This window comes from Chiloscyllium plagiosum, chromosome 3, assembly GCF_004010195.1.
Source record: "Chiloscyllium plagiosum isolate BGI_BamShark_2017 chromosome 3, ASM401019v2, whole genome shotgun sequence".
Classification (NCBI taxonomy): domain Eukaryota; kingdom Metazoa; phylum Chordata; class Chondrichthyes; order Orectolobiformes; family Hemiscylliidae; genus Chiloscyllium; species Chiloscyllium plagiosum.
The window spans coordinates 76927213-76952928 of NC_057712.1; the positions used below are offsets into that span (position 1 = coordinate 76927213).

The 25716-nt window shown below is 37.1% G+C and overlaps 1 protein-coding gene and 1 long non-coding RNA gene across 4 annotated transcripts in view; one reads left to right on the forward strand and one right to left on the reverse strand.

The window, feature by feature from the left end:
• Nucleotides 1-3301, forward strand: part of LOC122545859 — an 11827-nt gene extending 8526 nt beyond the window's left edge. Inside the window, exon 3 of the long non-coding RNA XR_006310616.1 lies at nucleotides 3109-3301. This is a non-coding gene — a long non-coding RNA (uncharacterized LOC122545859). The remainder of the gene's footprint in view (nucleotides 1-3108) is intronic.
• Nucleotides 1-25716, reverse strand: part of LOC122545831 (heparan sulfate glucosamine 3-O-sulfotransferase 5) — a 252870-nt gene that overhangs the window by 68321 nt on the left and 158833 nt on the right. Inside the window, exon 1 of one of the 3 annotated variants that reach the window (XM_043684743.1) lies at nucleotides 2672-2741. The exons of the other annotated variants lie outside the window; for them this stretch is intronic. The gene's annotated coding sequence lies outside the window, so the exon portion shown is untranslated. Of the gene's footprint in view, nucleotides 1-2671; nucleotides 2742-25716 lie in introns of those variants that run through there. 3 annotated transcript variants of the gene reach the window in all.

Sequence of the window (25716 nt, forward strand, 5' to 3'; positions counted from 1 at the left end):
GTCACCTTTTCAAAGAATTCAATACGGTTTGTGAGGCACGACCTGCCCTTCACAAAACCGTGCTGACTATCCTTGATCACATTATTCCTATCCAGATGTTCCTAAATCCTATCCCTTACAATTCTCTCTAAGATTTTGCCCACAACAGAAGTGAGACTCACCGGCCTATAGTTGCTAGGGTTATCCCTACTCCCCTTCTTGAACAAGGGAACCACATTTGCTATCCTCCAGTCTTCTGGCACTATTCCTGTAGACAATGAGGACATAAAAATCAAGGCCAATGGCTCTGCAATCTCCTCCCTTGCTTCCCATAGAATCCTAGGATAAATGCCATCAGGCCCAGGGGACTTATCTATTTTCACCCTTTCCAGAATTTCCAACACCTCTTCTCTACATACCTCAAAGCCATCCATTCTACTTAATTGTGACTCAGTATTCACATTGACAATACTGTCCTGTTCCTGAATGAATACTGACGAAAAGTATTCATTCAGTGTCTCCCCAATCTCTTCAGCCTCCACACGCAACTTCCCACTACTATCCTTGACTGGACCTATTCCTACCCTAGTCATTCTTTTATTCTTTACATCATTTACACGATGTGGATATCACTGGTAAGACAGCAAGAAACTGCTGGTATACACCTTTGTGACAATCTAATGGGTTGTCTAGACCATTGTAGAGGCAGTTAAGACCAAACTTCTGTGGATTTGGGGACACATTTAGATTAAACCAAGTAATGACAGCAGATATGCTTTCTTAAAGGACATTAGTGAGTGGGACAATTAAAATAAGAGTATCGTAACTCTATAGTCACCATTATTGATTTTAGCTTTTTATTTGTGGGCGGCACGGTGGCACAGTGGTTAGCACTGCTGCCTCACAGCGCCAGAGACCCCGGTTCAATTCCCGCCTCAGGCGACTGACTCTGTGGAGTTTGCACATTCTTCCCGTGTCTGCGTGGGTTTCCTCCGGGTGCTCCGGTTTCCTCCCACAGTCCAAAGATGTGCAGGTCAGGTGAATTGACCATGCTAAATTGCCTGTAGTGTTAGGTAAGGGGTAAATGTAGGGGTATGGGTGGGTTGCGCTTCGGCGGGGTGGTGTGGACTTGTTGGGCCGAAGGACCTGTTTCCACACTGTAAGTAATCTAATCTAATTTCAAATTTTTTCCAGAATTGGAATTAAAATCCTGACTCTGCACCACTAGTCTATGAAACTGAATTACTTGCCCAGTATTTTAATGTTAACAGATTAGATAGATATTGGAATACTAATTTTGTAATGAAATGGGCATTAAGAGTAAAATGAATGATTATATGAGAAAAAGATTTGAATATGAATATTTAAATATTTGAGATTTATAGAACTGCAAATAGGCACAAAAAGGATATTGAATTTTAACCAATTTCCAAGCATTCTTACTCGGATTGCCACGTTGTCTTTCGTCTCTACAAATGAAGCTGGGCCCAATGTGAGGTTTTAGCATTGTCTGTGTTCATTTCAAAGTTAAATCAACAAATTAGCAGTAGGAAATGGTCAACATCCAGGGTTTGGCTGATAAAGACACAGAGAAACCCCTCTGCTAATTTAAATCAGCCACACAGAAAAAGTTAGCCTCGTGCCGTAATCTGTTAAATTTCGAGTGTCAAAGACCTATCCCAGATCCCACTATTTAGTAAAATTAACAGTTTTATTCTTTAAGTCCAAAAGAGAAAACTAAATAACGACTATTTATAACTCCTTTCTCTTAAACCTATTTCTACCTCACCACTCTACAATACTGGCCCGATAACTTCCCCCTTAAATTTACAGCAAATCACTTTTAAATCCAGTCGCCATTTTTGGATGTCGAACTTTTCTGTAGGTTTCTCTAGGTCATCTTCTCCTCCATGTTCCGCTTCACAGGTCTTCATATGAACAGATACCTTTCAGAGAGTTATTCGTCTGGCAGTCTATATTTGTTGGTGCTGGCTTGGCTGTTCTCCTTCCAACTGTTCAAAATATCCAATTTTATACACCGAAACAGTGGATCATTTGATTGGTTTGATGTTGTCAAAATACTAAATTCAAATTTGATTGGATTTTGGTATCTAGGGCAAAATTTAAACAGATTGGCCGAATTTGAATTTGTTTTTGTATCTTGGCAACACTATTTGTTTCAACCCACTGTTACATTTTAAAATCTTTCCGAACACTTTGTGCCAGCCAGAAATTTCAGCTCCCTTAAAGGTACAGTACACATCTACAACTTCATAACAATATTTATGCCACAAAAGAGAAAGCAACAATCATCTCCAGCAAGACAGAATCTAACCATCATCCTTTGTCTTTTAATGGCATTATTATCACTATAAATATTGTGGAGTTTACTACTGACCAGATCTGAAATGGACCAGTTATGTAAATAAATGGATACCAAGAATAGGTCAGAAGTTAGGATCTGTAGCATGTAACTTACCTCCTATTTCCCCAATGTCCTTTGACAGCACCTTCCATATTTATAACCTCTACTTCCCAAAACTGCAATCTCTACCACCTGGAATACCAAAGGCTTGGAAATACCACCACCTGAAAGTTCCCCTTCAAATCAAACTTGGAATGATATTGCTGGTCCTTCACTATCACTCAGTTGAAATCCTAGAACTCCTTTATAATAGCATTTTGGATGTACCTGCACTGTAAGCAAGATTGCAGAAGGTATCTTCTCCAGAGTAATTAGATGCAGACATTAAATGTTGGCCTAGTCAACTATGCCCCATCTGTTGAACAAATGAGAAAAAAGCGATTAAGAGCTAAGTGAGAGTTGAAAATGTCCAGAACTTTCAGGGCAATTGACACCCATTTATATATATATACAATAATCATCCCATCTTAGCTTCATATACAGCAGCTTTCTGGTTAATTATATTGCAAAACTAGTAATCCTGAGAGATATTTATTAATGATGACCAATCAATCATTTGTGTAGAAAATAAACAATGCCAGCTGTTGAGTCTCATTTTCTCATTTAAGAAATTATTGTTGGAGGTTTACAAAAAGGCCATTTTTAATAATCTGTTCCTTTTTGATGCTTTTCTCTCTGCAAATTTTTTGTCCTCTTTTTACTAGAAGCTGAGGGATTGGAGGAGTGGATGGAACTTGCTGTCCAGCTTTTGGATTTAAACCACCAGGAAGACTGTACAATGTACAAGTGAGGGCATATACTACACATGTGAGAAAATAAAAGATCACCACGAGGGCATACTGATGTTAAACATTCATAACCATCATCTGGTCAAGAATGCTAAAAATCACACAACACCAGGTTAGAGTCCAATAGATTCATTTGGAAGCACTAGCTTTTGAGGTACTGTCTCTTCATTAGGTGGTGATGAAGAGGCAGTGTCTCGAAAGCTAATACTTCTAAATAAACCTGTTGGACTATAACCTGGTGTTGTGTGATTTTTAACTTTGTCCACCCAGTCCAATAATGGCACCTCCAAATCCTGGGTCAAGAAGACTGGGCAAAAGCACCAATCAACCCATGATATGGGACAGGCAACCTATTTATGGGATTGTCTTATAAAATCTGGGACATTGCTTACGCCTAACCTAATTTTGCATGTATTCCTACTCAGAATGTCCTCTGCTTATTTCTGAATTATTAAATCTCATTGGCTAAGGAAATATACTTCTGATTCTTTTATTCACCTAGTGGTTCTTGATAGTTCCTTGTTACCCTGTTATGAACTTACACTTCCAGCAAGTTACCGTGCATACCATTTTTTGAGTTGTAGCAGGGAAATGTCTAATGAATGGCAAATCTGCGAGATGCCATATTATGATAGGTTTTGGTGCAATGAGATGAAATGATCCAATTTACAATGAGTTTCTAATTCCTTTGGTTCATTGTCAGTTTCAATGGACTTCCATATCATGCTTAAAGATGGTAGTATTTTATCTCCCACTAATTGATTCCCTAGTCAAAATTCAATATAATTAAAAGGAAACTTTAACAGCATTTCCACAATAAATGACCTATTGAAAATTACAGTTCAAATTCATTCTGCAAAGGGAAGAAATAAATATATTTTTATCTCTATCTTCTATCAATATAACTTTATTAAGCCTACCCTCTGGAGAGATATTCACATGCTCGTTTGTAAGCTACTACTTTCTAAAGCTACTTTGTAGTCTGTAAAAAAAGGCATCAAGCTTGCAATGTGATCACATATCTCTAAGAGTAATAATCTACTTGGTATGTTTGTCAGGCAAAAGTAGAGTTACTTCATTATCAAATATAAAATCCCCTCTTAATTTTTGTTTTCACTTACACCCGTTATAAATTAATCAGATGACATAGTTTGTCATAAGCTTTACTCACTCGAACTGCATTTTTTGAAGAATCACTAGACGCATCTATACTGGCTCAGCTTTCAAGTTCCAGGAGCTGGATTTCAAATAGCCCATTTCATGGCAACTTTGGCCTTATTGAATCGTATTTATTTTCTATCATCATCAACTTGTTTAACTCTAAAGCTATGTTGTAGCTCTGCAAACAAAGGCATGCTGCACATTTAGTTTGTGAAATATTTATTGCAATCAGCCAAAACCACAGCTTCCCTCATTTTTGAAATGTTACCGTCATTGAGGTATGGGTTGAGGCCTAAGGGACACATGTTTTTAAATTCCTCAATTAACAATACCTCTCTAAGGTTTTCAATATGTTAATAAAATTTCCTCACCCTACACCACTGATCAAACACCATTTCTTTTTCTCTAGCAAATGTTGCACAAGTTTATTCTGTCTCTTCTTCAGATTTCTAAACTTTTGCTTGTAGACGTCTGGAACTTTGAAATATTCATTAGACCCAGCAGTCTTACTTGTATGAAATCTGCAGATTTATTCTGAACGAGTCAAATAAAATTCAAATATTTTATCGTCCAACACACACTGCAATAAAGTCATACAAATTTATTTTGGCAACGGTAATTTTTGAAGCAACTTTCTCAAAGGAAGCAAAAAAACCCCATTTTAACACCTTTCTCACTGAATTTAGGCACTAGGTGAACATACCTTGCTAAATCAAATCTAGGTATTAAGTCTGATCCATTAAACAAATGGATGCTGAAAATCTGAAACAAAAACAGAAATTGCTGGATAAACGCAACAGATTTGGGAGCATCTATGGAGAAAAAAAGCAGAGTTAACTTTTTAGGTCTCATGAGCCTTCATCAGGATTGAAGAAGGGTTACTGGACCCAAAACCTTAACCTTCTCTCTTAACAGATGCTGTGCAAATACCATCTATTTTCTAGTCTGCCTGTTACTCTCTGGTCACATAATCAAAATCCCTGTGTCTAAATTGGATTTCCAGGCTATTCATTATTTTTGTGATTAAAGGATTTCCTTTACTTTTAGAAACTCTATCTCTTTGCCTAATCCTTTCCTGTTTTTGATTTTTTTATATTTGGAATTCAATTTCAAGTCATTTATTTTACCAATCATGCTGTGTTTATCTATATTAAACGTTTCTTCATCAAATGTTAAAACAATATCACAAACATCTTTGCCTCTTTAATGCCCACTTTTAAATCTATTTTGAACTTTTCTGCTACTGCTTTTCAATTTACTTTGCTAACTGATGCAAGTATTCACAGGCAAGTTCTCATTTTTGTGGAAGCCCATAAGAAAAGACTTAACAGTATTAATTTTTCAACAAATATATCAGAATTTACAGAAATCTTGGTTAACTCTAGCAAAATGTGCTGCATCTATTTCAGCTTGTAGATTCAAATTCCTACAAGAACCTCCAAATTGTAATATGTCCCAAGAGACCAAGACTTTTAAAAGCAGAAATTGTTCAATAACTGGAAGGATGATACAACAAAATTTCATCTTTTAAGTCTACTAAAGTAAAAAGATAAATATACTATTGACTAAACATTATTTTTGTAGGCAATTTATACTTTAAACTATCAAAGAAACCCGCAATTAGGTATAAATTACACTGCACTAGACATTCTAATCAAAATTATTCTGAGCTCCTGAAGGTTTACCTCCACTTTCCCTTCTTTTCTGTCTTCATGGATAATTTTTAACCCCTGAACTGTCCTCCACAACATAGAAGAGCTGGTGTTGGACTGGGATGGACAAAGTTAAAAATCACACAACACCAGGTTATAGTCCAACAGGTTTATTTGGAAGCACTAGGTTTCTGAGCACTGCTCTTTCACAAGGTAGTTGTGGAGTTGGATCATACCACTACACTATACACACTCACTCTCTCTCTCTTTCTCTCTCACTCTCTCTCACTCACTCTCTCTCTCATACACACACACACACACACACTCTTACATACTCACACAGTCACACAGGCCCGCACTCTCTCATACACGCACACACCCTCTCACAGGTTAAACTCTACTGCACTTACACACATACTTTACAAAACTTGCACACATGCTGACACAGTCTGTCTCACGTGCACTCATACTCACGCACTCAAAAGCACACACTCACTCTCTGTTCTCATGCACGCGCAAGTACGTTTAAGTCTATGGGGTGAATTTGTACTTGCAGAATCACATTTGCAGATACATTCTATTTTGCTTAGAAAAATGCACAACCTGCAAGCAGTAAATCCATGTAATATTTTGTAAATTCCACTTTGGAAATAGAACCAGTCTGACTCAAGACTGGGATACAGACAGACTCTAACCTCAACCTTTAATGCATTGTCTGAGCTGAGATGTCATCTTTTTTTATAAAACTTTAAGTTCGCTTGAGAACGTGACTTAAAAGAAGTTCTTGGATTTACATATTAACAAACTGAAACCTGCATTCCTTTTTAAAGGATGAAAGATTTAGCAACAATCTAGGTTTGTTCAATATATCATTTCAGTTTGATTACGCAATAATCTTTTGCTATAAATTATGTTTCTTATAGTCCTGCTCCACAGCTACCTGATGAAGGAGCAGCCATCTAAAGCTAGTGCTTCCAAATAAGCCTGTTGGACTATAATCTGATGTTGTGTGATTTTTAACTTTGTCCTCCACAGTAAGTGTATCACTGGAGATCCTACCTCATCTGTAAGTTAGGCAAATCTTTGAGGAGTTAAAACAAGGCTGGAAGATTTGGTCCTTCAATAATGTAGGTCTTCAACTCAGAGATTTTAGATTAGATTACATTACAGCGTGGAAACAGGCCCTTTGGCCCAACAAGTCCACACCAACCCACCGAAGCGCAACCCACCCATATCTCTACATTTACCCCTTACCTAACACTACAGGCAATTTAGCATGGCCAACTCACCTGACCTGCACATCTTTTGGACTGTGGGAGGAAAACCGGAGCACCCAGAGGAAACCGACGCAGACACGGGGAGAACGTGCAAACTCCACACAGTCAGTCGCCTGAGGCAGGAATTGAACCCGGGTCTCAGGCGCTGTGAGGCAGCAGTGCTAACCACTTTGCCACCATGCTGCCAGATTTCTTTCCTCGACTTTTGAGTCTCCACTTCTCTCTCCTCTCTAAAAAGCACTTACTCAATCAACTTTTTGTCATGGCTAAATATTTTTTTTCTCTGAATGTGTTGTTGTGAAAGAATGTGGGGCATTAAAAGCATCATATAAATGTAACTCATTGGCTTTTCTCTAAAAGTAAAAAAAAAATCGAATGTAATGATAGATCTGAGCAAATTACCATTTGTACCTGTTGGTAAGATAATAACGTTTGTAAATAACATCATTAAAAAAATCTTTTCCAGAGCTAATACAGGCAAAATCTGTGCAATTTAAAATGAATAGGCACTATTCTACTTAGAAACATTAGAAATGAACTTGGAATGACCCATGCTCAGCTTTTACCAAGGACAGAGAGCACCTCAGGGACTGTTAAATCTAGTTTATCTGTCAATGTCCATTTTTGTACACAGATATTTATAGACCAAACAATAAAAACATTTCTGCAAAGTCATGTGTTTTTGAAATGGACTGTGTGTCAAAGTACCAAACCATATTACAAAATTGATATTCCATTTGGAAAAAAAACTTGGACAAGCTTGGAAATGCAACTTAGAAAAACCAAGTTGGATTTTGATTTTCAAAGGAAGGAATCAAACTGAAAAAGGAAATCACAGTTAAATCACTTCAGGTTTTAATGAAATAAAAAACAATTTCTATCCTCATTTTTGATTAAGTAATTCTCAAAGAGATTATTTCACCATTCAGATTACTAGACACTGAAACTTAAACATAATAAATTCATTGATTCACTTTCAATCTAAATGTACTTAAATTGAATACATGACTATCTGAATTAAACAAAAACATACTTATTTCAGCTTTGTTTAAAAAAAAATACCTTAATGGACAGATAATTATTTCTCATCTATAAATTCACAATGAGATTTCTGATCCTGATGTTTTTGTAAACTGCAATTTGATCTGAGGAAAATGTTAAAAGAGCAGCATTAGCACACAGTTGGGTTCGAGGTGCACAGGAATATTGCAGCACATCATTTTGGTCTAGGATGGTGATTAAATTTATGCCCTGGATTCTTATATATATATATATATATATATATATATGACATGAATTTATTCAGTGAGAACTAATTAATAGGGCTCATTTTAAAAAAAGGTTTTCTTAAATAACTGCTTTGACCAGCATATCTTGTACAAATTTCAGAATCCTACAGCTTTGGATTTATGAAATTCCATTAATAAAGAATGGCAATTATCTATTATTTCCTGCATTTCAGCATTCAGCCTGGGGACTATACACTTGTTGTTTCTGAAGGAATGTATTTATTTATGAATTCAAATGTGTGTTTGTCATTATCTTTTGAAATATATTTGGGGTCGTACTTAAGTACAGTGCCACAGTTCAGTCAACATTTCCATTTTCTGCAATTAATTTAGCAAAATCAATCTTATTTATGGGATGTTACTAAATTACCTTTCAGGCAGAATTATCCTTCTTCTGTTAATGAATGAGTATGTCTTGGGTGTGGTCCTTTGACAAATTGGTGACAACCCAACACTTTTGTTAAAGACTCAAAGAGACAAAATCCATAACAGAGTTACCAATATTGCGATTTGAATCTGAATCAATGTGCTGGTGCAAACTGTGAAGAATTGAACTACCTTTATAATTTTTCATTTTGAGAACTATGAATCAAACTGAGAGCACCCAAAATCCATAACAACCATACAAAATATAGGGTTTTTGAAGGTTTTATTGAGGAATCTATTAACGATTAGGAACAATAAATTTCCAACAATGTGCTAATTCTAAGAAGTCTACTGCCTCTAACTTGACTCCAAGATATTGCAGTTTATTTATTTATTACTGTCTAATTTGAATAATATCATACATTTAGTGCTATTTGCTTGAAACTGGATATAACATGCTACGATTGTGGCTAGTTTTAAAATTGCCAATTCTAGCAAGAGGCCTGAGGGAGGAGAGTTTTATTTCAAAACTAAATGCTAATAACATAATTCCATAACTGCTAAATACATATGCTATTTTTCATTAAAAAGTCATTATGGCTGACTCTGTACAAATTCTACATGCCAGCTACTGAAAACAGCTGCGTAATGTGGCTTAAAGCCATGGTGAATGATCCATAAAAACTTAGTCAATAAGTTAATACATTCTACAACCAGAAATATTGTCCAATTTTTAAAATTACAACAGTCTTAAGTGCAACATCCAAAAAATTATTATTTTACTAACATTTGATTGAATACAAAAATGTGACAAGAAAATCATTTAAGTTTGATAAAGGCTAATCTTTTCCTTCAAAATATAATTAAATAAAATTGTCATAAAAACTACAATAAACTAAATATTTAAAAGAAACAGAATAATGAATCACTGAAAAGGATTTTGTACATTTTAATGTAGTGAATTGTTATGCTATGGGTGTGTCACCACAAACAGTAGTTGAAACAGAATGCATATTGGTTTTAAAATGGAAGTAGATTAATGTTTAACTGAGGGAAACATTTAAATGAATTGGGGAAGGACAGGCCAATTGGATGAAGAGCAGAGGTATTTCAGAGAAGTCGTGTAGCCATAGGAGTTGACTGGTCTCTTCTGTACCATGATATTTTACAATTGCAATCAACTAATTCATGAACAAATAAATAATTATAAGAATATTAGAGGAAACATTAAATTGGACTTTAAGGAATTATTCGTGCTGAATTTAATCAAACATGACTTGCCATAATAGTAACAAATTCATCAAATCCCTAATGTGCGCAGCATTTTATTGTTAAAAAATAATTTAGCAAAATACACTGCACTGATAACACATCTATAATGATTATGGCTATTCTGTCTGTCTTTCATGAAATATTGCACTTAAATTATCTCTCAGATATTATATCAGTGTCTTCTCGTAACTGTTCACATGTCTGATTGATGGTAAATCGATTGTAAAGGTGCTAATGTGTCATCTAGCAGCCATTTTAAGTTTGTTATTTTGGGTGAGGCAGTCTTAATGGTGTGATATTTCTGTAAATACTGCTTAAAGTGTAATCTGTATATTTGACATTCTTTCTTTATAACAGTGTAATTTTATGATGTATTTGCAAGATCAGTAAATGAATATATGCATTTTATCAAAGGAAACTAAATTAATCAAATTACACCAAATTAAAGAGTGATATCCTCAAAAAGATGTACTGTTATGGAAGTCTAATGTTGAAATAAAACATACAAAAATCAATTTAAAATTTGGTTTTGGGAGTGCCTATTTATACATGGTCAAATAAAACCCCAACAAATGCCTTTCACTGGCAAGTAATTAAACATATACATACTGATGCTAGAAAACTTACTCTTTAACTAAGGCAAAATAAATTGCTTAATCATTAATGTTACAACAGCAATATGGTAGAGTGGGAACATGTTTATATTCAGTCTTTGTTGAGTATTATATGTCAAAATTAATTCAAGAAGCTTGTGCCAACTGTATGATCTGGGTCCTAGGTTCTGAATTCTGACCACAAACCTTTCATACCTGCACAATGCTCAATGGTTAGCACCATTGCCGCACAGTAGCAGGGACCTGGGTTCAATTCCACCCTTGGGTGACTGACTGTAAGGAGTTTGTACATTCTTCCTGTGTCTGTATGGGTTTCTTCAAGTTTCCTTTCACATTCCATAGATGTACAGGTTAAATAGCCATGCTAAATTGTCCATAGTGTCTATGGATGTGCAGATTAGATTAGATTAGATTAGATTAGATTAGATTAGACTAGATTAGATTACAGTGTGGAAACATAGGTGGATTAATGTAGAAAATGTAGGGTTACAGGGATAGAGATCTGGATGGGATGCTTTTCAGAATGTCGATGTGGACTGAATGGCCTAGCAGGGGTTCTGTACATGGTTTTCTGTGAGATGTTATTTTAGCATGGTTCAACCTGTAAAAATCCCTCAAAGCAGAGTCTTTTAGTACATAGCCAGGCAAATTCACTAAACTGTTAACAATCGCTTTGCCAGCAATATGACTTTTGAAGCTTCGCTCTGCAAGAAGTGTTTTTTTTTTAAGTATTTCGTTGGGCTCTGGAGAATTTGGATCAAACATTTTGCACTCATGTATTTTCTGACTGCTTGTATCTCTGAGGCATTCAACACTTTTACAAGTTCAAACGCAGCGCTACTTCAATTCTCTAAAACCGTGTTAAGTCACATGATGTTTTTCCGGTGTGAGGATGTTATCACTGCATTTTCCTATTGTTAGTTCTCTGTTGCATAGACCAACTGAAATAGGTGAAGTCTCTGCTGCTTAACAAATACCACTATGGTTCTTAATCAGCTGAACAAAAGGAGCTGGTGATAATTTTCTAAAGCATTCCTAGTTTTCTCCCATGTCCAGATATGGAAACCACCCAAGAAGTCTTGTCAGTATAAAATATCTGAATTCCATGACCACTAAAACAAGGGGATGAACCATCCTCATATTTTCTGGACTGTTGCATTCTCAAAAGCACTGTCCACTCTTGTTTCAAACAGACATTTTAAAGGTAAAATTAAAGCATTTTGTTTTAGATTTTTTTATAAAGATGGTGATTGATAGTTAAAAATAAACTTATCAAACATAAATGAAATAGATATAATAATTACAGTATTGTGAATTATCAGTCTGAGATGGTCTTGCTGTGACGTAATGCAAAGTTTGAAATCTATGATACTGACATCCCATGAAAGTCTGTGAGCGGCATTTCTTGATCTGCTTTATATTCTTGTTTTAAGAAAACCTAATTTGATTACAATGGTAATAGTGCTGAGATTTTAATCTTAGAATGCATGGCGTTGTAATCTTTAATCTCAGTATTAACTCAGAATAACAACTGGCGAATAGGAGTCAAGGGGATTGGCAAACCCCTTAATCTCAGTAGAGTGAATGTCAACCTCTGAGGCCACATCTGCATGGCCCTGGAACAGTTGTGGAGCCTAGTTGTCAGGCAGAGAGAGCACTATTTCAAGTGGCAAAAGGTCATCAAGTATCAGTACCAGCACTGGGTAAGTTATTTGGGTGATGGAGTGGTGAGATTGATGGAAAGGAAGTTATATCTTATGGATCCCAGAAAGTATTCTACCTCATTCTGAACCACAAGAACAGCCAACAATACTCAGAGGAATTTTTGAATCCATGATAGCGCTTGTTCTTGTTTCCAATTACTGACCATTAATCACTCAGGCCTAGGAAGAAACTCATGGAAGATGGAACCATATATTTGCAAACGCACATTAGGCCCTAATGGCAACTTTTCTTCTGGCCTGATCAGAAGAACAACTTAAAATCAGAGAGTGTAGATCATTGCAGATTGTTGACAACACTGGTCACACCATTGTTGACAAAGGCTTGAAATACTTCAAAATGTGACTTCTACCAGAATTCCAATAAAGCAACAGCAATGAAGTTGGAGCAAATCTGAAAAATGTTCCGAGCTATAATCTACCTCAACTACTTTTTTTAGCAGTACACTCTACAGCTTCACTCAGAATAAATATATTTTTTCAACTCTCTGTTCTAATTCTCATAGCTTTAATCTTGTAGCCATGTTTCTCAACTGCACAGAATTTCAAACACCTTGATCTAAATTTGCAGATAATCAGATCACAAAAATAACAGCAGTAATTTTTCAGGTTGTTTTTGATACAATTCTGTTGCCTTAGTCCAGGTAGCATTGCATTCAGTGTCTGCTTTTCTTCCTTTTGCCTCAATATTCCTTCCAAAATTGAGGCTACAGCTGTGAACAGTGCTTATATGGGTGTTTTACTAAGGGTTAACCTAGATTCATCACTCCAACTCAATGATATATGTTGTATCTGTGGCTATAAAATGCAGTTTTTCTTGTTTTTCTTGTTTTTCAGCTTGTTTTTCTCTCAGACCTTATCCGCTTGTGCTGCATAAAATCCTGCAAACATGAATTTATAATCCTCCTGTTTTTCCAATTGTCAATTACTGATTGGTCTTGCTGTAATTTTTGACAGTGACACTTAGACAGCGGATGTTTTGACAGATGTCAGAAGCCAAAATGACCATTCTTCAGGCCAGAACTGGACAGTGAGTGATGGTCTAGTCACTCATAGGAAATGTCTTAGCCAAACTTAACTCACTTTGCATCCAATATTCACACTTGAACTTTCAATCAAAGAGCACAAAGTACAGGAACTACAGCTGCTTTATTCTGTTTTCCAGTTCAATAACGGTGATGTCCATAGTTTATTCAATCTATTCAGGATAAATTAGTTGGATTAAACAAAATGTGCTTATTGCTGTCCATTGTGTGATGTTAGTTTTTAAACCATTGTGTAATTTATTAGATTTTAATGCATATGCGGTTGATTAGCAGGATAATTAGTGTCTTCTTAAAGATGTCAATACAATCAAGAAACTCACTGACAATCCTGTCAGTTGTTTATTGAGACTGACCTGTATTACCAGCAGTGACTGATCAGATAACACTGAGCTTAAACTCTGTAAAGAGCAACATTGACCCAGGTATTTTTTTGGAGACAGCAATGTGGGGTGGGAGGGGAGTGGGGTTTGAAGAGAATTTGATGTGGGGAGTGACCTGAAAATGTTAGTGTCGTCTTGTCCTGCTGAATTTAACAGCACGTCCTCTAGCAGTAAAATGTAGTATTCCATTAGGTATTTTATGTTTCATCACTATCATCATCTTCCACTTCCCATTGGATAACTAATTAGATTTTCAGGTAGGTTGGGGATGTATACCCTTATAATTAATTTTAAACAGTCTCCTGCCCATCACAGGGGTTAATATCAACCATACGATCACATAAATCAAGACCCATTTGGCTCCTTTAAGCCATCTCTACCATTTAAATCATGGTTCATCTGACTGTGACCCCAGATCCACTTTCCTACCTACCACCAGTACTTCTTGACTCCTTTGTTAGACAAAGATTTATGTAATTCTGCATTACTGGGTGGTTAATGGAGTATGACCAATCAGAATATAAAAAGAGAATATGCATTTACTCGTTACAACTAGCCCTATCAACATCTTCATATTTCCAGAATATGCACTTAAAGATTTTCCTTTGTTTCTTTTTATTTTAAAAGGATTCAATTTTTTAAATCAATTATTTAAATTATGATTCACTAATATGTTTCACAAATCAAGCCAAAGTTGTCAGATGAATATTGACAATATGGGCCAGACAGTCCTGAAAGCTACTTCCTCTGAATGGAGATAAAAGGGCCAGCAGTAGATAAGCAGCGGCAGACAGCTAAGCAGATTCCTCATAACTTTCAATAAAGGTACATGCAATTGAAAAAAAAGAATGCACCGTCTGTGGCTAACGAAGGAAATCAAAGAAGGCATTGTCTGAAAGTAAGATGTACCATGCTGCAGAGGTTAGTGCGAAGACCGAACATTCAGTAAACGTTAGAATGCAGCTAAGGATAATTAAAAACAAATAAAGAGGGAGAAATTAGAATATGTGAATAAAGCAGCAAGAACTATCAAAGCAAAAGTTGAAAGCTAGTATAAGTATACAAAATGGAAGAATAAAAGTAAATGTTGGTCAATTAAACAAGACTAAGGAATTAATATGACAAAGAAATGATAGCATTCTGAATTTATGTCATGATTGAACTTGAAAGAATTAATTGTAAAATAGTGAAAATGAAGACAAAAAAGGGAGGAATTTGAAATGATACCCATTGAAAGACAAAATGTCAAGAAATTGTACTAAAGGCTGGACTATACAGAGAGGGCAAGTCCCAACATCCAGCGTGCATAACTTGGCCACTTTTGGTTGACAGTTCTTTAATTGTTATGTGATGAGACTTCTCCCCTTCTGTGAAAGGAAATCCCATCCTTGTGACCTGCATACCACTTAGAGGCTGGCAGCTCTGCAGTTATGGCAGCGCCACTAGGAGTGATGGTCAATGCCATTATTGCAGCTAGGCCCTGGAAATACTGGTAGATTCAAGATGTTGCCAGGTCCCGGGTGCAACTCTCAAATGGAGAGTCTGTAAAATCCTGTCTGGGATGGTCAAAGGGCTGACAAATCCCTGCATAAGTGAATGAAAGGAGAGTGAATGCACTGGTTATAATCTTCCAAAATTTTCTAGATCCAGGAAATATTTTAGAAGTTTGGAAGACCACAAACATAATATCCTTATTCAAGAAAGGATAAATCTTGGGTACTTATGCTCGAAGGGATAGTGCATTGAAAACAACAGATCAACAGATTCTTCAAGCATGCTGCCAGTGGTTAAGTGTGGGAATATGTTAACATGTAAGGCAGGATTTTAGAAACCTAATGGTGGTGTTCGTATTTGGAGGAGGTGGGGGTGATATAGAGGTTTATGATCTGGCATGTTGGCTAGCCTCTAAGCACTAAATGATCTCTTGAAACTATTAGACAACCTACTAAGGCCCTCCCGCTCTGTGCTGACAGACTGGAATTTTACAGTGTGCATGCAGGCCCACCTGACAAAGCAGCAGCGCTCCGAAAGCTTGTGATTCCAAATAAACCTGTTGGACTATAACCTGGAGTCATGTGACTTCTGACAGTCCAACACCGGTATCTCCACGTCAAAGATTGGTCTGGTGGGTGTGTCCATTATTATTTTCAAAGCTTGTATAAGTCTTGAGGGTGTCACCATCTTGAGATGTGCTCTCTTTGCTTTCCTTGCAGAAGCAGGAAACAGTTTTCTTACTGCTGGAGCGTCTCTTATTAGCTTCCATTATGTCACCATTCTTAATTGGACAGTGATCTCATGTCATTATTTTGATTTGTTGCTACATTATTATTGTACAATGTAAGTTTAAGAAGCTTAATGTATTACTATGATTCTGCATTGACTGGGACAGAAGGAGAGACTAGAAGGAGCAGCAGAATTTTTCATCTGTTTTACAAGTAAAATCTACCTGTATGTGCTCATCGAGACAATTCGACATTTCATTAAATTTTTTTGCATTTTTCTTCTTTTCTGTTCAGTTTTACAATTAAAACGGATATTTATTACATTCAAGTATTGTGCTAAAGCTTGCGCAAATTTTTGTTTTTCAAAATGGAAGCTAAGTTATCATGAATAAAACGCTTTCTAATGCACAAAAAAAGGGTGAAGCAAATCATTGGGATCAGAGATGCCTGATGGAGGAGTGGGAGTGCTTGTTGCAATCAACATGCTCAGCAGTCTACAAAAGCTATATTCTCCAGTGATAAAAAAAATTGTAGGTTTGTTTGGCAAGCTGCAGGGTAAACCTGGGCACAGTGCAATCTAAAGTCATTAAAATCAAATTATTCAGGGCTAATTGGCAATCTCACTTCTGCCCTCATTAAATTACACATTTGAGCCAAGTACTAGGTTGAGGTTTTCATCAAGCCTGTCCCAGATGCATGCTATAATACCCTTGATGCTACTTGAGCCTCGAGTGTATTGTATAATCTTTAAGAAAGGTTAGCACTGTATTTTCTTTGTGTTGACCAGTACAAATTTTCCCTCTTTCCTGGTTTGTAAATCATTTTGGCATCATGCACTGTCATTTTGTTTTTCTGAATCACTGATTGGAACAATATCTTCAAAGATTTGACAAAGGTTAACATCAGGGCAAGAAGTAAACATAAATCATGTCCGATAAAGTATGTCATTATGCCTGGCTATACATTCACACATAAAATTTGCATTTTATGCTACATTTAAATTAGCGAAATGTATCAAATCAATATATTTAGGGCAGTGTAACAGTAGAATAGTTACAATGATGCATAATCAAAAAAATATTGTTTAGAAAGCTTTAAAATCTGATCGGAGTACCAAGCTCAAAATCTTTATACTAGGATTACAGACCAGGTATCTGAAAGTTCTATAATGGAACGGGAATGGATGAGGGAATATATACAAAGTCAGGTGCAGAAAGCAGAGAGTACAATAGGGGTTCTAGAGTTGAAGTACATTGTTTCCTGGAAAAGGATAAGGCCTTAATTTTGTGGTCAGTGATGGAGCAAGGACGCTTTCCACCAATGCCTAAGAAAACAAGAATCCCTGTTAAACCTCTTGCTACAGAATTTATTGCAGATTCCCAACAAGGAGCTGTAATTATGTCATCATGCTGAAAAGCAGTCAATTACATGAAATAATTCTCATAGCCAATCAGGAAATGGAAAGTAATAAAATCAAATCACTTAATATTTATGAAAAATCAGCTAACTTATAGACAGCACGTAGATAGGACAGGTTGTTAGCCCTGCCATTTTCTCACCCACCTCACCATCACCTCTGGCATCTTGAGCAAGGAAAAGGTCTGAGACCATTGAGGTCATTAACTGGCTAATTGATAGAATCTGGATTTGAAAAGCATCATCGGACGGACTGGTGAAGGCAGATTCAATCATAGTTTTCAAAGCAAATTGGATCAGCTACTCAGTGTTAAAAACAATTATAGGCTAGTTTGCAAGAACAGGATGGTGGGAATAGCTAACTTGAGAGTGCTCTTATGACTTTAATAGGCTGAATTACCTTTCTCTGTGCAGTCAACATCATATTATTCTATGATTCTATGATACTTGGGCTTCAAGGGTAAATTTAAAGAAACAAAATTACATCGTTACACCCCAGAATTGAAAGATTAATGGGTGAATAGACCAAAGTTTGCAAGATACTAACAAAAACACATAGGTTACATAAATAAAATATTTTTACCAGTTAGGGAGACTAGGACTAGTTCTGCTAAAATGTCATTGATCTGAAACATTAATTTTGTCTCTCACTCTGTTACTTAGCCAGCTGATATTTCTGGCATTTTCTGTTTTATTGTAGGATCAATGGTCAGTGTCACAATTAGAGTCAGACTGTTTGGTAGTGAAATGAAGCAAAATATCAGCACACAACAGCTATGAGTAGTCCATAATTCATTTTCAAAACTAGAAACTGGTCATAGAGTCATACAGCATGGACATAGACCCTTTGGTCCAACCAGTCCATGTCAAACATAATCCCAAACTAAACTAGTCTCACCTGCCTTCTCCTGACCCATATCCTTCCAAACCTGTCAAACCTTCCTAATCATGTATCCATCCAAATGTCTTTTAAATGTTGTAACTGTACTCACTTCCATCACTTCTTCAGGAAGTTCATTCCACACACGAACCACCCTCTGTGTAAAACATTAGGCTTTTTTAAAATCTTTTTTGCGTCTCTCTCCTCTGAACTTAAAAATATGCCCCGGTCTTGAAATTTCCCATATTAGGTAAAAGATAACTACAATGAACTCTATCTATACTGCCCATTATTTTACAAACTTCTATCAGGTAACCTCTCAACCTCCTATGCCCCAGTGAAAAAAGTCCCAGCCTACCCAGCCATTCTTTCAAACTCAAACCTTCCATACTTGACAACATCCTGGTAAATCTCTTCTGAACCCACTCCAGCATGATAATATAGGTTTAGGGCGAGAGAGGAAAGATTTAAAAGAGACTTAAGAGGCAACGTTTTCACGCAGAGGGTGGTATGTGTATGAAATGAGCTGCCAGAGGAGGTGGTGGAGGCTGGTACAATTGCAACATTTAAAAGGCATCAGGATGGGTATATGAATAGGAAGGGTTTGGAGGGATATGGGCCAGGTGCTGGCAGGCAGGACTAGATTGGGTTTTGATATCTGGTCAGCATGGACGGGTTGGACCGAAGGGTCTGTTTCTGTGCTGTATATCTCTATGACTCTAAGTGCACGACCAGAACTGGACACAGTATTCCAGAAAAGGTTTCACTAATGTCCTGTACAACCTCAACATAACATCCCAACTCCCATACTCAAAGGACTGAATAATGAAGGCCAAATGTGCCAAATGCCTTTTTAACCACCCTGTCTATATGTGATGCAAACTTTAAAGAATTATGTCCCTGCACACCTAGGCCCCCCTGTTTGACAACATTACCCAAGGCCCTACCGTTAATTATTTAAGTTATCTTGTTTGTTGTACCAAATGCAATGCCTCTATCAGCCATTTTTCAGCCCATTGACTCATTTGCTCAAGATCCCTTTGTGACCTGAGAAAACCTTCTTCACTGTCTACTATGCCACCAACTTCGGTGTTATCCACAAGCTTACTAACCATGCCTTATATATTCCCATCCAAACTGCTTATATAAATTTACAAACAAAAGAGGACCCAGAACTGATCTCTGTGCAACACCATTGGTTGTGGGTCTACAAACAGCAAATTGACAGCAGCTGTTCAAGGAGGCAGCTCACCACTAACTTCTCAAGGGCAATTAGGAATGTGCAATAAATACTGGCCTGGCCAGTGATGCACACAATCCATGAATGAACAAGAAAAGTGGCAAATGCAGGCATATGGAGTTCAGTTGCAGATCAACCACGTGGCCCACTCCTGTTCTGATGTTCCCATACTGACAAGCTCAATACACCAGTTTATGTTGGAGAATGGATCCAACAAGTTTCAGCACAAGTTCATGCAAAGCACTTTTAGGCCCAAATACGGCATATGAGTTGATCCTCTTTTTCAGGAAATATATATATATAGGGCTATATTTGCATTAGGCTTCCTCCTCAATTTTTAATTCAGAAGTACCTATTTTGGGTTAAACTCACAGGAATTTTCTGTACTCATGCAGAGAAAACTGTGCATGGCCAGCAATGAACAGAAATGGAGCTTTTTGCAAAAGGAATGAATTAAAAAAAGATTTTCAAGCCAAAGTCCATAATTTTTACGGACTCATCAAATAGTTGTGCTACTCTGAGGAAATTGAAAAACTTGTGAGAGAATAGGAGAAGCAGGAATTTACCTCAAAGAATTTACATAAGTCCAAATGAGATACAAAAACATGGACCAAGCTTTGGCCTGATATTAAGAAGCATGTATCTGAAAAGGTTCTCAAAAATTGTTAGAATGGTTGCATTATCCCTGGGTATACAATGCATATGTGTAGAGTTAAATGGGTGAAGTCAAACCCTGAATCCAGCAAATATTTCAGAGCAACAGTTAGTTGTGTGGCTGCTTTCTGGAGCAATCATGTCTTTTGCAGCAGACGACCCAGACTGCTAAAAGAATACCAAACCAGCTGGATACTAAAATGACCAGTTTCCAGTGATTCACTACCAGATCGTGCCCAAATCATGAATGCTCATTTTGTTACATCAGCATCATGACTGAAGCATTTTTTTTTAATATATGTTCATGGGATGTAGCTGCTTGGCTACTTTGTTAAGCTAAATCCATCCCTAATTGTCAAGAGGGCAGTTAAGCATCAATTAAGCAGATAAGGAGTGTGTCTGTTTTACATGAAGGCCAGACTGGATAAGGATGACAGATTTCCTCATCCACCATGGTAGGATTCAAACTCATGTCCTCTAGATCACTGGCCTGGGCCTTTGGATTGCTAATCCAGTGACACTGCTACTATGTATATCACCAGCAACCAAATTTCTGAAAGGAAATATTCAGAAGCAAGTTTGGTGAAAAGCCACAGGACATGATAAGACAATATTCATGACAGTGTAGGCCTGCACACATGAAATATGATGAAAATCAAATAAAAGCAGGGAATTGTAGATGCTGGAGATATGAAATAAAAATAAAAATTGTTAGAGAAAATAAGTAGGCCTCTCAATGTATCTGTGGAGAGAGAAAGAGAGTCGCGGCCAATATTATTTTTCTAATCAAATTCTCTGCAGGTTCATGACCACAGGTGAATGATGAGAATACAGTAAAGCCATGGGTCGGTAGGAAATAATTGTTTCAGTGACATATTAAAATATGTGTCTATTATTATGGGAAAAATGTACAAATCTAATAAAACTGATGAGAGCAAGAGGCACCTGCGTAGAAATAACACCCAAACTTCAATTTATTTTGCGAGGGAGAGTAAAAAGCAAATTTACTTCTGATCTTGGAAAATATTCCACACAGCACAGCTTAAGTAAACAATATTTTTTTTTCAAAGTGTAAAATGAATAAGATCAATAGAATAGATTTTTAAAAAATACCTTGTTCTATTTCTGAAATCTTGTGCAGTGTTAGAGTTGAAAGCATGATCATCCAGTCTCAAAACCTTCAACATCATCAAAATATCTGAATTCCTTGTTCAATTAAGCAACTGCTATACGTTTAGAAAGTAAAATCCAAAATTGGAATTATCCCAGCACAAGTGCTAATTTATTTAATTAACAGTGATTAGCTGATTTTAACATTTAACTAATTATGGTGCTATTAATTGCATCCTAGTGGGAAAGTTAGTATGACTTTCTGCAATTGTGTCAGATCACAATTTGAACAGGTTTTACTACAGTTGTGGCAAAAGTTTCAGTTATGTCATAATATATGCCATGAAATACTGGAGTCAATAGTATGGGCAGCTTAGTTTTGAATGGTCATGCCATACAGGTGTCAATGACTTTGCCTACTTTGCACATCACTGGGTATTTGGTTGAGTATAAAATGGAATAATCATCATTGATCTATCTTCACCCATTTTATGCTTCTGGTGCAGGACAATTTCACCTGCCCCTCCCTCAAACCCCCTAACTTCATCAACCTATTTGGGGAAAATAGTAGGAGGTGTCAGGCACGTTTGGGATAATCAGCTTCATTATTGCCCTTATTTTGATTAAACTAAGATGTGAAGAGAAACCAGCCAGGATCCATGGTTCACTTCAGTCAGTCTGCACATAGCTATAGTCCACAAGGGACTTTAGCTGTCTTTTGGAGAGAGACAAGTGGTTAAACTTGAGGAGTACCACTCCTGATCAAACAGAGCTGATCAGGAATCTCTTTCACTCTTACCAGCTGCCATGTGCATGTTGGAAGGATTAGTGGGTTAATTATCAGACTGTCTAGAAAGTTTAGCCATATCTTTATGTTCCATGTCAACCTGTTTGACACTCCTTCCGCAGCAGGTGGAACTAAAGCCCAACTCTTTTGGTTTGGAGGCAGTTGCATTACCCACTGAGCCCTCAGATTTTCCAAGAGTCTTTCATTCATAGTGTAGATTCAGACTTTGTAGGACTAAAATATAGATTTGCTTTAAACATGTTTGGTACAAAATAAAACCATAAAAATAAATTGCATTGATCTCAGACACCTAGATTAAAGCTGTCATAAATAAATATCACTAACATGTCTTGGCTGATATTAATAGCTGGCGTATTTATGATCACAGAGGAAGTTAAAGACTTGCACAATAAAATACAACCATTTTCTCAAAAGTATCTTCCAATCTCTTGAGCTGAATTTGGAGGAGACATAAATATACTTTGATGGATTTTTAAAAATTAATTCACAAGATCTGGACATCACTGACTAGGACAACATTAAACTACCCAATGTTAATTGCTCTTGAGGAGGCAGTGGTGATCTGCCTTTTCAAACCATTGCCATCTTTAGGGATACCTACAAGACTGTTGGGAAGGGAATTCCTGGGATGTTGATCCAGCAGCAATGAATGAAAGGCAATATAGGATCATGTGTGACTTGGAGATGAACTTGCAAGTGGTGATGCTTCTGTGTATCAACTGCCTTTGTCTTTCTAGACGATTATGGATTTACCAGGTGCTATTAGCCTTGGTGAGTCACTCTCCTCATTTCTTTACAGGCTCTTTTGAAGTAAAGATCATCTGACCCTCAAACAATAATGAATAAAGTGACAGACAATCTGTTTGCAATGTTGGCTGACAAGTATGGCTAGACATCCAGAGAATTCCCAAGTTCTTCCTTGAACATAGATATGGATTTTCAGTAAGTCTAAACAGAGGACAGTTAGGGACTATATTTAATGTGTCTTGATAATGCAGTCCTCTCTCTGCATTCTGGTGAAGTATAAGCCTTTGTGTTCTGCTCAAATCTCTGGAACAGACTTTAAACTATTTCCTTCTGAATTAGAAGTCAGTCAGATATCTTTGAAGAAAGGTTCTGTAAGCTAAATAAAAGCTCAAGTATACATTGTGCACAGAATACAAAAGGATTAAAACACTGGATCTAAACTCATTACTCCACAACAGAAAAATGTTGCATTAGTAATTAAAATGGAATGTTAGCCTGAAATTCTTCTATTATCCATTTTATATATCTTGACATTGCTGTTAAAATAGTAGCAAGAGGAGTCTCGGGTAAATCTAAAGGAGCATGCATTGTAGCAGTGAACTTTTGATATAAATTAAAATAAAGAAGGATAAAAACCTAATAAATCCTTAAAAATGAAAAATATTTAAAAAAAATTATTAAGAGAATAAAAGTGAAATGAAGTAGCTTTAAAAAAAATTAGAAACTAGCTTTATATTATGTACATGCCTTTAAAAAATCAGAGCATTGAGTATATGAGTTGAGAGATCATATTGTGGCTGTACAGGACATTGATATAAGGCCACTTTTGGAATATTGTGTGCAATTCTGGTCTCCTTCCTATCAGGAGGATGTTGTGAAACTTGAAAGGGTTCAGTAAAGATTTACAGGGATGTTGCCAGGTGTTGAAGGGTTCGAACTATAGGGCGAGGCTGAATAGGCTGGAGCTGTTTTCCCCGGAGCATCAGAGGCTGAGGGGTGACCTTATAGAGGTTTATAAAGTCATGAGGGGCATGGATAGGGTAAATAGACAAGGTCTTTTCCCTGGGATGGGGGAGTCCAGAACCAGAGGATATAAGTTTCAGATGAGATGGCAAAGATTTTAAACGGACCTAACGGGCAACATTTTCATGCACAGGGTGGTGTGTGTGTGTTTGGAATGAGTTGCCAGAGGAAGTGGTGGAGACTGGTACAATTACAACATTTAAAAGGCACCTGGATGGGTTTATGAATAGCACAGATTTGGAGGGATATGGACCAAGTACTGGCAATGGGACTAGATTAATTTAGGATATCTGGTCGGCATGGACAAGTTGGACTGAAGGGTCTGTTACGTGCTGTATATCTTAATGACTCTATGACTCTAGGTGAGCATGTGCAGTCAGAATTGATCATCAGATGATTGGTGTCAGCAGGCACTCTCAAATATGACATGTTGTGTAATACTCAACAAGACCACGCTGTAGTAACACTTTGAAACCAGCAGTTTGTGCTTTACAAACTACAGGTTAGCAGCTTGTTTCTGGATATTCTGAGTGCAATGTTGCAACCCCAAAAGTGTTGGGTTTGAGAGGAGGAAGGTAGTTAATTTGGCAGGGTGGTCTCAAGTCTGAACCCTGTTGCCTGCCTGTCTCTGGTAGCATTAGGTTTGGAGTGAAAGGCCCATGCTCAGCCTTCCTGTTCCATGGCCAGTTAGGGGCCATTTCATAGTCTCAGAACCATCACAGGAAGTAACAAACAGGTGTGTTGCTATGTGCAAGCCAGATGTCAGTTGATGGATGATTCCTTGATCAAAGGCTTTCGGTGCCTAATCAAGGAACTATGTCAGGTCGGGGATGGGTGGGGAGGTGGGTGGGGGTTTGGGGGGGGCGGCGATCTGTTGAGAACTGTCCCCAGCCTTTGCTTTTGATTGCCCTAATGCCTGCAATCCCCTACCATTAACTTGCCTTATATCTTAGTCCTCCATGATTCTGAGTAGCTTCTGGCAGTAGCAACAGCCTCCTCTGTGGCATTGCTGACTGCCAAGAGCTACTGCCTTCTGACTAGCAGGCAGCTCTTGCTGGGTGTTAATTCTAAGAAGAGACCTGCTGGTAGTCTTGCCAATGTTCAATTTACATTGGATTTGGCTGGCCTTTCCTCAAAGAGATAGCAGAGGGCTCTTTCTGGTTATCCAGCTGCCTGCCTCCTCAAAGAATTCTGTCCCTCTGTGCAAATGCAGGAGAAACTAATCGGTATGGTTACTTTCATTTTTAATTAATCATACAGCAAAATAATATATTATATTCAGCACATTCCAATGGAGAGAATTCTCATTTGCCAAGTGGTTTTAAATTGCAATTGATTTGCACTCTTCTGTTTTCAACCTTTCGAGAACAGGTAAACAAAAAAACAATTTGTTTCATCGGAAGTAATGATAAATTCGCAGGTCAGGAATATAATTACATGCAACAGTAATGGAAGCATTTACCAATCAGCACTAGTTAGTCTACAGTATGCTAGGTAATCCAAAATATGACTGAAAACTTTGCTAAATCAAACAAAAAATCGCCCATTAGCACCATATTTAATGATCTTCCTTTACCCATGAGAAAGACCTTCATAAATGTTCACAACATTGGAGTCTGTCCCACAGCTGAAAGATGTTCCATTAT